The sequence below is a fragment of the Hyaena hyaena genome, unplaced genomic scaffold (genome assembly GCF_003009895.1).
Source record: "Hyaena hyaena isolate Hyena2069 unplaced genomic scaffold, ASM300989v1 scaffold_97, whole genome shotgun sequence".
NCBI classification, from domain to species: domain Eukaryota; kingdom Metazoa; phylum Chordata; class Mammalia; order Carnivora; family Hyaenidae; genus Hyaena; species Hyaena hyaena.
The window spans coordinates 2,215,617-2,231,700 of NW_024080728.1; the positions used below are offsets into that span (position 1 = coordinate 2,215,617).

A 16,084-nucleotide genomic window follows, 5' to 3' on the forward strand; every position below is an offset into this window, starting at 1 on the left:
TTTATCTGATATGTCATTTGCAACTATCTTTTCCCATTCCGTTGGTTGCCTATTAGTTTTGTGGGTTGTTTCCTTGGCTGTGCAGAAGCTTTTAATCTTGATGAGGTCCCAATCGTTTATTTTTGCTCTTGAGTCCCTTGCTTTTGGGGATGTGTCAAGCAAGAAGTTGCTGCGGTGGAGGTCAAGGAGGTTGTTTCCTGCTTTCTCCTCTAGGGTGTTGATAGTTTCCTGTCTCACGTTCAGGTCCTTTATCTATTTTGAGTTTATTTTTGTGCATGGTGTGAGAAAATGATCTAGTTTCATTCTTCTTCATGTTGCTGTCCAGTTCTCCCAACACCATCTGTTAAAAAGGCTGTCTTTTTTCCATTGGATATTCTTTCCTGCTTTGTCAAAGATTAGTTGGCTAAGATATACATTCTTTTTAAACAATACTCTGCAGACATGGAATCTCTTATACCTGCACATCCTGTCCACTGTATTCCTCTTCCTGTAGGTGTTGATTGGGTAACTGATAGTCCTGTTCACCTCATTGTGCTCATCATACAAAAGTCAAAGAAACAAGTCCTCCTGGGACTTTTTACTGAAAAAGGATTACGAATTAATACCAAGGAACAGTATGTACTTTTGTCTTCTTCCTTTGAAGAATATGATAACAGAGTTTATTGGTTCAGGCTGAATATGCTTTCTGATTTTGTGCAGTTAATTCTTCCCAGGTGAAATACCATTAATTTTGTCTTCATGGGCAATTAAAATGGCTATTTAACATTTCCTATATTACTTTGAATCTTGTGTCTGTTTTTATCAATTTAGCAGTCCTCTAAACTTTTTCCAAAACTATTCTCATTCAGATTTTTTTAAAAACAGGTGAATGCTACAATCTACTTTTGTATAATACTTTAAAAATGCACACTGTGTGATTCGATTCATATAAAAGAGAAAAACAAGCAAAACTAAACTATTTTGTTTATGAATATATGCTTAGGTACTAATAATTAGGGATTATCACAAAGATAGGTTTGTGGTTCCCCTGGGGGAAGAAGAGAGTTATTCACTGTGATGCTGGTATGGTAATATGGTGGTGGTTACAAAATTTAAAGAAAATTAATGGTTGCCTGAAATGAAAAGATTTTTAAAATCCAGCTATTTGTATTGTGTTAATACATGTATTTAACTGATTTTAGTACCTAAATAGTTAGCATAGATTTCCCAACAAATATTGAAGAAAATATATTATTTCTATCAGCAAAAGGGTCTCTTAACAAAAGTTGACACCTTTATGATGAAGAAGCTGTGTTACAAATCACCCCCCAATCATCTGGATCTTATTTCTAGTATGTATTTCTTTATTCTGAAGATATTTTGGACTTCTTGAAAGTGATTAGCTAGTCTCATTTGACATCTTCAGTGCATTTTTTTGTTGTTTTAGTTTTACTTATTTTTAAAAAAATTTTTTTTATGTTTTATTTATTTTTGAGAGAGAGACAGAGTGAGCAGCAGAGGGACAGAAAGAGAGGGAAACACAGAATCCGAAGACAGGCTCCAGGCTCTGAGCAAGCAATCAGCACAGAGCTCGACGTGGGGCTCGAACCCACAAACTGTGAGATCATGACCTGAGCCGAAGCCAGACGCCCAACCGACTGAGCCACCCAGGCGCCCCTAGTTTTACTCATTTTTAGGGAGAGAATCCCAAGCAGAGTCCATGCTGTCAGCATAGAGCCCGATGCGTGGCTGGAACCCATGAACCACCAGATCGTGGGGTGATCTGAATGAATTCAGACGCTTAACCAATTGAGCTGCCCAGGAGCCCCTTGGAATTTTAAATTCAGTCCCCAAGTTGGGTGTAGAGATTATTTAAAAATAAAATCTTAGGAGCGCCTGGATGGCTCAGTCAGTTGAGTAACTGACTTCAGATCAAGTCATGATCTCAACAGTCCATGGGTTCAAGCCCCATGTCAGGCTCTGTGCTGTCAGCTCGGAGCCAGGAGCCTGCTTTGGATTCTGTTTCTCCCTCTCTTTCTGCCTCTCCCCTGATATCACTCTGTCACTCTCTTTCAAAAACAAATAAACATTAAAAAAAAAGAAATAATATATATTTTTAAAAATAAATAAATATAAACGTTAAAATAAAATCTTAAAAAGAATAATGAATAAAATAATATATATAATAGCTCTAGTCAGGCAGAGTTCCCAAAGCAACTAGGCAAAGATGAAGCAGGAATTATTATTATAATTATTGCTGTTAATATTTTTATTATTATTAAATTAAATCATATGTGGAGCATCTGGGTGGCTTAGTTAAGCATCTGACTTCGGCTCAGGTCATGATCTCACCACTCTTGGGTTCAAGGCCCATGTCGGGCTCTGTGCTGACAGCTCACACCCTGAAGCCTGCTTTGGATTCTGTCTCCCCCCTCTCTCTCTCTCCTCCCCTGTTCATACTCTGTGTCTCTCTCAAAAATAAACATTAAAAAAATTTTTTTTAAATCACATGTGAAATCACCCTGGATAGGGTCTGATCTATAAGAATTTGTAACGAAATTTCATTATTAAAAATATGCATAAGGGCCGCCTGAGTCGCTCAGTCGGTTAAGTATCCGATTTCAGCTCAGGTCATGATCTCACGGTTCGTGGGTTCAAGCCCCACGTTGGGGCCATTTGTAATATTCTTAGTAAACCCTCACTATATTCTCTAAAAATAAAAATAGCCTAACATAAAAAAATTAGTAAGCTCTCCTGCTGCCCTAAGTGCTAGATAGTTTTTTTGCTAGATACATTCATATTTTACTTTTTTCTCCCCCTTTCTTTAATTTATAGTGTGCCTTTTGTCTCCTTTATTTCTCCCCTGTGGGCTTCACAGTAGTCTGGTGCATCCAAGCCCATAGCCCACTCGATTTCCCCATACTCCTAGGAGACCTACAGCTGGCTGGAAGCCATGGGGCACCTAATTTCTTATTCTTAATAGAGTTGAACTTACTTAATAGATGAAATGACCAGATCAGAGCTTTTGTTATGTTTAAATTATTAATGGAACATTTTACTCCTTAGTCTTTTTTCCACTGGCACAGTGTGCTTGGTTGGGAAAAAAATAAGTTGTACAGCTTATTGAAATAAAAGATGTCATTCATTCCAAAGATAACATGAAAATATGTGCATTTAAGGAAAAAAACCCCAGATGAAACCATCTCCTGCTTAATTAATGTCCCAGGAAGTTAAAGGAAATAGCATACATTTATTTGCCTTCCCTAGAATTGAACTAGAATGTGGTCCTTATGAGCAAGCTTGAAGCCTTTAACCTGGGTACTTCACTTGCTTTGAAAGATGACAGTTTGGGGCGCCTGGGTGGCTCAGTCAATTGAGTGTCTAACTCTTGATTTCGGCTCAGGTCATGATCTCATGGTTGGTGGGGTCAAGCCCCGTGTCAGGTTCTGTGCTGAGACTGCAGATCATGCTTGGGATGCTTGGGATTCTCTCCTTTCTATCTCTGCCCCTCCACTCTTCCCCACACATCCACCCTTTCTCTCTCAAAATAAATAAGTAAACATTTAAAGAAAAAAACAAAGATAACAACTTGGAAGATTGAAGGGTCCTGCCTATACTGACATATTCAGTAAGGTTCAATTACAGGAGATAGAAACTACTATGGGCACTGGGCTGGATTGCTAGGAATGACTTAAAAAATTTTTTTTAATGTTTTATTTATTTCTGAGAGAAAGAGAAAAACAACATGGGCAGGGGAGGGTCAGAGAGAGAGGGAACACAGAATCCGAAGCAGGCTCCAGGTTCTGAGCTAGCTATCAATACAGAGCCCGATATGGGGCTCGAACCCATGAAAAATGTGATTATGACCTGAGCAGAAGTCAGACCCTTAACTAACTGAGCCACCCAGGTGCCCCTAGGAATGACTTTTAGAACAAGATTTGAACTTGTGTGCCAAAGGAATGCTACCTTTGCCACAGTCATCAAAAGTATTGGAAGGCCAGCATGGAACAATTTTAAGAATATACCATTTCAGCCACCGGAGTGGCTCAGTTGGTTAGGCGTCCAACTTCAGCTCAGGTCATGGTCTTGCGGACCATGAGTTCAAGTTCTGCATCGGGCTCTGTGCTGACAACTCAGAGCCTAGAGCCTGCTTCGATTTGGTGTCTCCCTCTGTCTCTTCCCCTCCCCACTCACCTCTGTTTCTTTGTCTCTGATTCTCTCTCTCTCTCTCTCACACACAAACAAATAAATAAAAACATTAGAAAGACTTTTTAAAAAGAATATACCATGTCAACAATAACAAAAACAACTTGATTGAAAAATAGGCAAAGGACTTGAACATTTTCCTAAAGAAAATGTATAAGTGTCCAGTAAGCACTTGAAAAGATGCTCAACATCACTAATCATTATAGAAATAAAAGAAAAATTACAATGAGATATCACTTTACATCCACTAGGATGACTATTGTTAAAAAAGAAACAAAAAAACAGAACATAACAAAAAAACAGAACAAAAAAAAACAGAAAAGTTGGCAAGAGTATGGAAAAATTGGAGCACTTGTACATTGCTGGTGGAAATGTAAACAGTACAGCTGCTTTGAAAAATGGTATGGTGGGCCCAGTCGGTTAACCATCTGACTTCAACTCAGGTCATGATCTCATAGTTTATGAGTTTGATACCCGTTTTGGGTGAGCCTCACTTCTCTCTCTCTCCCCTACCCTAATCTCTCTGCCCCTTGTGACATTTTCTTGCTGTCTCTCTCTCTCAAAAAAAAAAAAAAAAAAAAAAGAAAAGAAAAAGAAAAATGATGTGGTGATTCCTGAAAATAAACAAAATTACCAAATGACTCAGTAATTCTACTTCTGAGTTTATCCACCAAAGAAGTGAAAAATAGGACTTGAACAGTTATTTGTACACCCATGTTTATAGGAGCATTATTCACAATAGCCAAAAGTTGAAAGCAACTCATGCATGTTGATTGATGAATGGGTAAAGAAAATGTGATATATGCATATAATGAAATTTTTAAACGTTTGTTTATTTTTGAGAGAGAGGCAGAGAGAATCTCAAGCAGGCTCTGCCCTGTCAGCAGACAGCCTGATGTGGGGCTCAAACTCACAAACCATGAGATCATGATCTGAGCTGAAATCAAGGTTCAGTTGAACCCACTGAGCCACCGTGGCGCCCCCATACAATGAAATATTATTCAGCCTTAAAAAGGAAGGAAATTCTGGGACACTTGGGTGGCTCAGTCGGTTGAGCATCTGACTTTGGCTCAGATCTTGATCTCACAAGTAGGTTCGAACCCCATGTCGGGCTCTGTGCTGACAGTGCAGAGCCTGGAGTCTACTTCAGATTCTATGTCTCCCTCTCTCTTTGCCCCTCCCCTGCTCATACTCTGTCTCTCTCTGTCTCAAAAATAAACATTAAAAAAAATTTTTTTTAGAAGGAAGAAGGAAGGAAATTCTGATACATGCTATAACATGGGCTAACTTCAAAGACATTATGCTAAGGAAAATAAGCCAGACACAAAAAGACAAATATTGTAGGATTCCACTTATATGAAGGTACCTAGTGTAATCACATTTATAGAGACAGAAAGTAGAATGTTGGTTGTTGTGGGGTGAGGAAGTAGGGGATAATGGAGGGATTGTTGTTTAATGGATACAAAGTTTTCATTTGGGATGATGAAAAAGTTATGAAAGTGGATGGTGGTGATGATTGCACAGCCATGTGAATGTACTTAATGCCAGTGAACTGCACACTTAAAAAAGGGTTAAGAGAGTAAATTTTAGTACGGTTTAACAAACATATACAAACAAAACAAAGAATGTACCATCATACCTGTGACACAGGCATTAGAAAGTCAGCATTGCTGCTCCACAACTGCAACTTCTTCCTTACACTCAACAGTTCGTGACTGAAAACTGGAGAATTGAGCCCTCCCTCCCCGCCCAATTTACATAGTCTGTTTTGTGGGTAGCCAGAACTTCAGGCTTCTGTTTCTGTATCTCTTCTCAGAGAATCTACTTGGCCGAACCTAATTCACATTTAAAACTCTTGTTGTAAGGGATCCTGGGGAATAATTTTTTAGCTTTTCAACCTCTGTAGTAGCAGAAAACAACTAGAGGAAAATTGGAAAAGATGCCAGTTCATCAGTGCTAAATTCATCATATCTGTCACAGACACTGAGTCATTGTGATTCACAGAAGATAATGTTCTTTTCAGTTCAGTCATTTTCAGTGGTGGCCAGATTTTTCTGCAGCTGGTCATGCGAAGGTAGGGTGGAACACAGCAAATAGGTTCAACAGGGAGGAGTAGGGAGAAAGTTCATTGATAATCATTATCTCCTTTTGCAGTTCTGGACTGGTTGTACTTTGTCAACCCTAACGTATAGTACTTGGCAGTTTTAATAGAGAAGAACACAACTGAGTTATTTATATTATTGTGAAGAGATTTGGGTCACTCTAATGGGATTCATTAAAGGCTTATTGGTTAAAGAATAGCTTTGCTACTGTTAAGAAATACCAAACTTAAAGTTCTTATGATAAGATTTTTTCATTTTATTAAAAATGGAGATAAAGTCATCTTTACAGTATATAGACAATATACTGTAAGCTCCTTTGCTCTCAGACTGGTGAAATCTTTAATTAGTATGAACTAAATTTGGAAAGAAAAGAAATATGCTTGTACATAAGAGTTGATGTGCCAAAAATTGAATTTTTTATAGTTTTCAAAAATTTCTAACCAGAGTCCATCCATAAGATACCTTTTGTTCCACGTTGTACAGAACAGTCAGCCTCTTTTGTTTATCTGCTGTCTAGGACTTGGGACTGTTTGACTTATGCCTATTGATAGTGAGATTCTGCAGGAGTTGAATATTTATTCTCCCAGTGCCTTGATAATAAAGTACTGACCTTTGATAATTAAATTCTTAATAATTCATGATTTCAGAGTAAACTTCTTTTAAATTTTATCTCAAATTGGGATGTTTCCTTTATACATACCAATTAATGTTTTAGACAAGTACAAGCTTTGCATGCCATGCTTTTTAATGTGGATCAAGCTTTAATGATGTTAGTAGGAAAACACTTGAGATTTTTTGATAGTTATTTGACTCCTAAAAATCTTATGTAAGGCACTACAGTACTATTTATAATAGTAATAATATTGTGAACAATTGCCAACAATGGAGAGATGGACAAACTATTGTATAACCATTAATGGACTGTCCTTTTCAAAGGACAATTTAATAATATTAGGATTCATGTAATAATGTTAAGGAAAATGAGACAAAACTATCTATAGTATAATTTCTTTTTGTAGAAAATTCTGTGTGTGAAACTTATAGCAAATGATAAGCAGTAGCCTCAAAGGTAATTTAAAAATTTTATTTTAAATGTTCTTCAGTAAATATATATTACTTTTATATATTTTCTTTCTTTTTAGTATAGAAATATATTGCTATAAAAGATTCAAAAAATGCAGAAATTTGCAGACTAAAAACTATAAAGGTCCATCTGTCTCCTACCTAGACAAATGAAGTCCAGTGTTCTCTTAATGGATTTTGCTTTTGGTGTCATATCTAAGAAATCTTGACCTAACCTAAGGTCATAAAGATTTTCTCCTGTGTTCTCTTCTAGATGATTTATAGTTTTAGACTTTACATTTGGGTCTGTGATGCATTTGGGGTTAATTTTTATATGTGGTGAGAGATATGGATTGATGTTTTTTGCATGTAGATATTCATTTGTTCTAGTACTGTCTGATGAAGAATATCCTTTCTTCAATAAATTGCTTTTACACATTTGTAGAAAATCAGGTATCTATCCATGTATCTGGTATCTCTCCATGTATCTATCTATCTGTCTGTCTGTCTGTCTATCTAGGTCTATTTCCAGATTCCCCATTCTGTTCCATTGATTTGTTTATCATTATGCCACTGCCACTTTGTCTTGATTTAGAGTAGATGATAGAATTCTAAAATGATCTTCAGTGACTGTTGTATAATAATAGAAGGGACCTGTAAATATGATGGGCAATCACTCCTGTGATTAGGTTATGTTATGTGGCACAGTTGACTACAAAACTAAGATTATTCTTGGTGGACTGGACTTAATGAGGCAACCCCTTGAGAAGGAATGTGCTTTTCCAGAAGAGATTCCAGGTACAAAGGGAGTTCAGCACAGGAGAAGCTGCTGCTTTTCAGAATAAGAAGAGGCAAGAACTGAGGGTGGTTACTGAGTTTATGGTAATTAGCTACATAGCAGTAGAAAATAATTACTCTATGATAAGTCTTGAAATCAGCTGTCTAATTTGTTCTTTTTCAGAGTTGTTTTTGGTTATCCTGGACCTTCTACATTTCCATGCGAGCTTTTGTGAAATAAGTTTATCAACATCTACAAATAAGTCTGCCAGGATTTTGATTAGAATTTCACTGAATCTGTAGTTCAGATTTGGAGGAGAATTGACATCTTAACAATATTGAATCTTCTGACCCATCCATTTCTCACTGCTTATTTAGAGCTTTGATTTCTCTTACAGTGTTTTATAGGTTTTAGTGTGCAGGTCTTTTCCAGGTTTGGTCGGATTTATTCTTGAGAATTTGATATTTTTTGATGCTATTGTAAATGGTGTTGTTTTAAAAATTAAAATTTTTTTTAAGTTTAATTATTTTGAAAGCGAGAGCATGAGCAGGGGAGGGGCAGAGAGAGTGAGAGAGAGGATCCCAAGCAGGTTCCACACTGTCAGCACAGAGATGACGTGCTTGAACTCAGGAACCATGAGGTCATGACCTGAGCTAAAGCCAAGAGTCAGATGCTTAACTGACTGAGGCTCCCAGGTGCCCCTATAAATTTCAGTTTTTGATTTTTTTATTACTAGTTTATAGAAATACAATTGACTTGGGGCGCCTGGGTTGCTTAGTCGGTTAAGCGTCCGACTTTCGCTTAGGTCATGATCTCGTGGTTCGTGGGTTCGAGCCCCACGTTGGGCTCTGTGCTGACTGCCAGCTCAGAGCCTGGAGCCTGTTTCAGAGTCTGTGACTCCCTCTCTCTCTGANGGGCTCTGTGCTGACTGCCAGCTCAGAGCCTGGAGCCTGTTTCAGAGTCTGTGACTCCCTCTCTCTCTGACCCTCCCCTGCTCACACTATCTCTCTCTCTCCTAGAAATAAATAAAACATTAAAAAAAATTAAAAAAAAAAAAAAAGAAATACAATTGACTTTTGTATGTTGATCTTATATCCAGCAATCTTTCTAAACTAACTTATTAGTTGTGGTAGGTTTTTGTGTTTACATGTAGATTCCATTGAATTTCCTACATAAACAATCATATTGCTTGCAAATTCTGCAGATTTTGAATTTTGTTTCTTACTATCTAATCTGTATGGCTTTTATTCCCTTTTCTTCCCTTATTCTACTGGTCAGAATGTCCAATGTTTAGAAGTGGTGAGAGTGGATAGTTTTGCCTTCTTCCTGGTATTATAAGAAAGTGTTTAGTCTTTTGTCATTAAGTATGATGTTAGCTACAGGTTTTTCAAAGATGCCCTTTATAAAGTTAATGAAACTTCTATTTTTAGTTTGCTGAGAGGTTTTATCAGGAATGAATATTGGATTTTGTCAAATGCTTTTTTTAAGTGTCTTTTGAGATGATCATGTGATTTCCCTGCTTTAGTTTATTAATATGGTAGGTTATTATCACTTTTCAAGTGTTAAACTAACTTTGCATTCCTGAGAAAAATACCACTTAGTTTTGTTCCTTTTTAGATATTGTTGGACTTGATTTCCTAAGATTTTTGTAAATTTTTTACATCTATGTTCTTGAGGGCTATCAAGCTGTTTTATTTTCTTGTAATGTGTTTGCCTGGTTTTGGTATCAGGGTAATATATGGAATGAATTTAGAAATATTTTCTCCTTTACTGGAAAAATGTTACTTTAGTAGTCCATTTCTCCCTACTTTTGTGATATTGTGACATATTGTGATATTGTGACATATATTTTACTTAAGTATTTACTCACGTAGTTACCATTTCTGATGTTTTCCAGAACTTTGTGTAGTTTTATATTTTAATATGGTGGCATTTTTGTTCTGCCTGAAGGACTTTTCTTTGAATGTTTAACTTTCTGTCTCTATGATTTGACTGCTATAGGTACCTCATCTAAGTGAATCATTACAATATTGGTCTTTTTGCCCTGGTTTATTTCACTTAACACAATGTCTTCAAGGTTACTTTTACTTTATTTTACTTTTAATTTTTTTAATGTTTATTTATTTTTGAGAGAGAGAGTATGTGTGAACACAGAGGAGCACAGAGAGAGGGAGACACAGAACCTGAAGCAGGCTCCAGGCTCTGAGCTGTCAGCACAGAGCTCAACATGGGGCTTGAAGTCACAAACTGCAAGATCATGACCTGAGCCGAAGTCAGATGCTTAACAAACAGACTGAGCCACCCAGGTGCCCCTAATTTTATTTTTTTAATGTTTATTATTTTTGAGAGAGAGGCAGACAGACAGAGCATGAGCAGGGGAGGGGCAGAGACAGAGGGAGACACAGAATCCCAAGCAGGCTGCAGGCTCCGAGCTGTGAACACAGAGTCTGACACGGAACTTTAACTCACAAACTGTGAGATCATGACCTGAGTCAAAGGCAGATATTTCACAAGCCAACTGAGCTACTCAGGTACACCTACGAGGTTACTTTTATTTATTTTTTTTTTATCTTTTAATTTTTTTACAAATAGTTTATTGTCAAGTTGGTTTCCATATAACACCCAGTGCTCATCCCCACAAGTGCCCTTCTCCATGCCCATCTCCCCCCTCCCCCCCACACCCATGAGTCCTCAGTTTGTTCTCAGCTTTCAAGAGTCTCTCATGGTTTGCCTCTCTCTCTTTCCCCCACCATTTCTCCCCTTCTTCTCCCCCATGGTTCTCCGTTAAGTTCCTCCTAATCCTCCTATATGTGCAAACATATGATATTTGTCCTTTTCTGCCTGACTTATTTCGCTCAGCATAACACCCTCAAGGTCCATCCATGTTGCTACACATGGCCAGATTTCATTCTTTCTCATTGCCATGTAGTATCCTACGAGGTTACTTTGAAAGTGAAAAAAAAAAAAAAAAGATCTTTTCTTGTGTTTCACTTTGAAAAATTCCTATTGTTATGTCTTCACGTTTATTATTCTTATCTTTTGTAATGTCTGATCAGCTGTTAATCCCATCCAGTGTATTTTTCAATACATGTATTGTAATTTCATCTTTAGAAGTTTGCATTGGAGCTTGTTTATGGCCCATGTCTATAACTTTTTGAACATGTAATAGAGTTTTCATAACTTGTGTTGATTTCCTTGTCTGCTAATTCTATTTAATCTGTATTAGTTCTGGGTCAATTTTGATTGATTTTCTATTAATATAGGTAACTTTTCCTACTCTGCATGCCTGGTAATCTTTGATTGGTTGCCCAACATAATGGATTTTTATGTGTTGGGTGTTAAATACTCCTGGTAATCTTGAACTTCATTGTAGGATGTAGTTAAGTTACTGGAAAATGATTTGATCCTTTTGGATCTTGCTTTTAAGATTTGTTTGCCTGGGGGCGCCTGGGTGGCTCAGTCGGCTAAAGTGTCTGATTCTTGATTTCGGCTCAGGTCATGATATCGCTGTTGATGAGATTGAGTCCCATGTTGGGATGTGTGATGGCAGTGTGGAGCCTAGGAATAGTCTGTCTGTCTGTCTGTCTGTCTCAAAAATAAACATTAAGAAAAAAAGATTTGTTTGGACCAGAGACCTGTTCATTCTAGGGCAGGGTTTCTCTATCAGCAGTCAATACAACCTTCTTTGTTGTGAAGGCCTATGCCGTGCTTTGTAGAATGTTTAACAGCATCTGTAGCCTCTACCCTTTGGGTGACCCACCAGTTGTAACAACCAAAAATGTCTCCAGAAATTTCCAAATGTTGGGGAGGAGGATGGCATATTGCCCCCAGTTCAGTAACTACTGCTTTAGGATTGATTTTGTCTCACTTCTATGCAAGATCTTCCGGTGTACTTTTGCCCATTGCCCCATGGTTTGTGAGATTTTTTTTCCCCCCTCAGGTAGGCACTTTTATTGGTCTTGTGTGTGTACTGAGTGTTGTTCCCCCTAATCTTTCTGGGTGGTTCTTTTTTTAGTCCTGTTTTGTTTCTTCATGTATATGTGATGATCAGTATTTAGCTGCATATTCAAGGGACAGTCTCTGCAGATCTCTGGAGCTTTTAGTCTTTTCAGGCTACTATAACAAAAACACTATAGACTGAGTGACTTAAACAAAGCATACTTATTTTTCACGGTTCTGAAGGCCAAGGAGTCCAAGATCAAAGCCCAGCAGATTTGGTATCCGGTGAGAGCCTTATTCTTGCCTCATAATCAGTCACCTTCTAGTTGTGTCTTCAGGTGGTGGAAGGGGTGATAAAATTCTCTGGAGTATCTCTTAAAAGACAACGAATCCCATTTATGAGGGTTCTGCCCTCAGGACCAGTCACCTCCTAATTGGAGGGTTAGGATTTCAACACATGAATTGTGGAGAGACACAAGCATTCAGTCTATAACAAGTTCTCTGTCTGTGCATCTTTCTCTTCTCCAGTAATCTGTTTCATGAACACCAGCCACCTAGATCTCCCTAGACCCTCAGCTCCATCTCCTCAACTCAGCAAATCTGCCAGGCCTCACCCATTTTGTGTCCTGTGTCACATATGACTTGGAAACTCTCAGGGCAGTAAGCTGGGGCAATAGGGCTCACTTTGTGTCCTGTGTGGCAGCGATCTTTTTTGTCCAATACCCAGTGTCTTGAAGCTGGTTTTTCTCTCCCATGTGTTTTGTCTATTATTTGGTTATTTGTGGTAGGAGGATAAATTTGGTCCCTCTTATTATATCTTGTTCAAAAGTGTAGTCCCTTTAACCCTTAATTGATCCATATTAATTATTGATTAAAGCTGAAAGTATACACTAACTTAATTTCAATTTTTAGATTTATATGAAACTCATAGCTGTCATATCTTTGTTCAAAGTCTCCAGTTCCATGTAGTTTCTGTGGCACAACATAAATACTAAATTGGCCCTAAAGCCTTTGTCATCTTTTTAATATACCTCTTTAGTGCAGGTTTTTCCCAGTGTTACGTAAATATGGGCCTCTAACTATATGTAGTAGCATGCAATTAAAAGACATGTCCTGACCTGATGAAACACATCAGTGGAGAGTGTCTCGTTTTTAGAACATTGCTACAGCAGGCTCAAAGACTTCCAGAAGGCTTCCTTGTATAACTCGTTTTGTAGCAGCTAAAACACCAGCCTCAAAGTATGATTGTTAGCATGATTCAGGGAATAGAGAACTGGTGATCTAAGACGGGAAAAAAAATTAAAGAAAATCATTTTGAGCAGTGTATGAGACAAAACCATACTGAAGGATAATCTACAGGAATGGGAGTGACTTGGAACCCATTGGTGGTAAGCTGTTGGAAAAGGAGGAAGGTAGCAGAGTAGAAAATAAAATGACAGAAGAATCCAGCCTTGTTTTGTGGGAGGTGAACTTTGCAAATTTGCTACATCGTAACTGCTGCAGGGTTTGTATGTAACTAGTGCTCGTTGGATATTCAAAGATGAAGTTACTCAGAGCATATCTTGGGGAAAAGATATGTATGTAGTGGGTGGGATAAAACCCTCTGGATATATATATTTATGAATTAAAACATAGCAAAGTCATTTTAATGGAATTCGTATATATGCGGTAACTTACATAAATTGATATACATCAGTATATATAAATTCTATGTGGTAAACTGCATAAAACCTGTAATTCCAATGGCAATGATACATTGTAGCTATAAAGAGCTGAATAAGAGTTTTTGTAGCTCTTTAGTACATAAGAATTAGGGAGTCTTGGGGCGCCTGGGTGGCTTAGTCGGTTAAGCGTCCGACTTTCGCTTAGGTCATGATCTCGCGGTTGTGGGTTCGAGCCCCGCGTCGGGCTCTGTGCTGACTGCCAGCTCAGAGCCTGGAGCCTCTTTCGGTCTGTGACTCCCTCTCTCTCTGACCCTCCCCTGCTCACGCTGTCTCTCTCTCTCCTAGAAATAAATAAAACATTAAAAAAAAATTAAAAAAAAAAGAATTAGGGAGTCTTTTAAAGTATACATATCCTTATAGGCACATGTGCTGTTAATTTTCTAAGACTGAAAATTCTTGTGGATTGATAATATGAAAAACTCTGTTTGGAAACAAAATATGATTTAAGGCTTCCAAAAATTAGGATTGCTTTTTAGTAATTAAGAAATAAATATTTAATAAGGGTTTCTTGTTGCCTGACTATTTTTGATGGTGTAAGTGGTGCTCACGTAGTTAAGTACCTGCCTTTTTCAAGTATTTATAAGTCTTCATTGCAGTAGTTTGTATGGGTAGGGGAAGAATGTAGAACAGTAGCAGTTTTCTACTTTTCTCAGTATAAGTAAGCACAGAAGATTTTTTTATAGCCAAAAATGCATGTTATAAGAAAATGATAAGCACCAAAATCAAGAATTATTTCTTCCGGGAAGGGGAGGAAGGGAACAGTATCAGGGAGGGACACTCCCTTGTATTGATGTTTTGTTTTTGGCCTTTTAAAGCAAACTTTTAAAATACAGTGTAAATTATGTAAAGTGTAGATTATAAGTATACAGCTTCTTGAATTTTTACAGAGTGAACATAACCTATATGACTATACCCAGATTAAGAAACAGAGCATGTAGGGGTGCCTCAGTTAAGCATCTGATTTCGGCTCAGGTCTCACAATTTGTGGGTTCGAGCCCCATGTCAGACTCTGTGCCGACAGCTAGCTCAGAGCCTGGAACCTGTTTCAGATTCTGTGTCTCCCTCCCTCTCTGACCATCCGCTGCTCATGCTGTCTCCTCTCAAATAAAACATTAAAAAAATTTTTTTAATAAAAAGAAACAGAACATGTATTAAAATTATTTTATATTTTTTCAAGCTGGGTAGTAGACATTTAGGTATTTCTTATATTGTTCCTTATTTTGGTGGTTGTTATTATGCTTTAAAGTTTGCCTACTGTGTTTTTTAAAAAAATCGTCTCTCTCTCTCTCTCTCTCTCTCTCTTCTCCCCCCCATGGGATTATCTCTCTCTGCTGCCTTGCTCACTTGTGCCTTCTCTCTCACTCTCTCTCAGAAAAAAATTAGTTAAAAAATCATCTCAGAAGGAAATAAGATCTTCAAAAATATGGAAAATGTCAGAAAACCCACATGCTTTAGTAACTGAGGAAAGTGCTTCAGGAAAATAGGTTTTTTTTTTCCATGTAGGCCTTTGTCTCCTGTGTTATCTTATAAGCCTGATAGAGGCCCAAGTTACTGAAAATTTTAGAATGGGAAAAGAACATAAGAACATAAACAGAACTATGTGGATCAAAGTAGTAAAAATTATTAGTACTTTTCAAATAGTACATTATTGGCCTTTTACAATCACAATATAAAGTTTGGGTCCTCAAATTATGAGTACATTGAAATGACATCTTCCTTTTAAAAATTTTATCACTGAAATCTCAGTGATAGTTTAAGAAAGAAATTGCTTATTCATTTCTACAATGATATATTCAAAGTATGGAAAGAAATGAGCTAATAAGATATTTATAGATTTTTATATCTAGTTTACAGGCTTTATTCTGTTATAGAAATCATTATTTGTATAGTGGATAGAAATATGCCTAATTTAAGAGGTTTCTTAAAACTAGTTATCTACCTTTGTGATATTTCTTATTTTTGTCTTCTCATTTTAGAGAAGTGGGAAATACTTATTCCATCAAACATGAAGATTTCTAAAATTTGATTAATTTTCATGTATTAGGTATCTATATCTCATTTTAAGAAAAGCATTAAAATGGGATTTTTCTTAACTCTCAACAGTAGACTTTTTCTGATTAAGTTACGGTTGTTATGATGTGGAAAGGCCATTTGTAGAGTAATTTTTTTGTAAAAATGTTTAGTCATTAGCCTTCTTTCTGTTGGGGGGCTATATCATAAAATTATTAGAATGTTAATTTACTGAAAACTAATCATTTGGGGGTTTTTTGTTCCTTTTTACTCTCTTCTAGAAG

The 16,084-nt window shown here is 37.1% G+C and overlaps 1 protein-coding gene across 2 annotated transcripts in view; it reads left to right on the forward strand.

Annotated features, from left to right (window-relative positions):
- The window catches only part of SAMD8 (sterile alpha motif domain containing 8), a 55,153-nt gene that overhangs the window by 14,920 nt on the left and 24,149 nt on the right, over positions 1-16,084 (forward strand). The gene's annotated exons all lie outside the window — the stretch shown is intronic.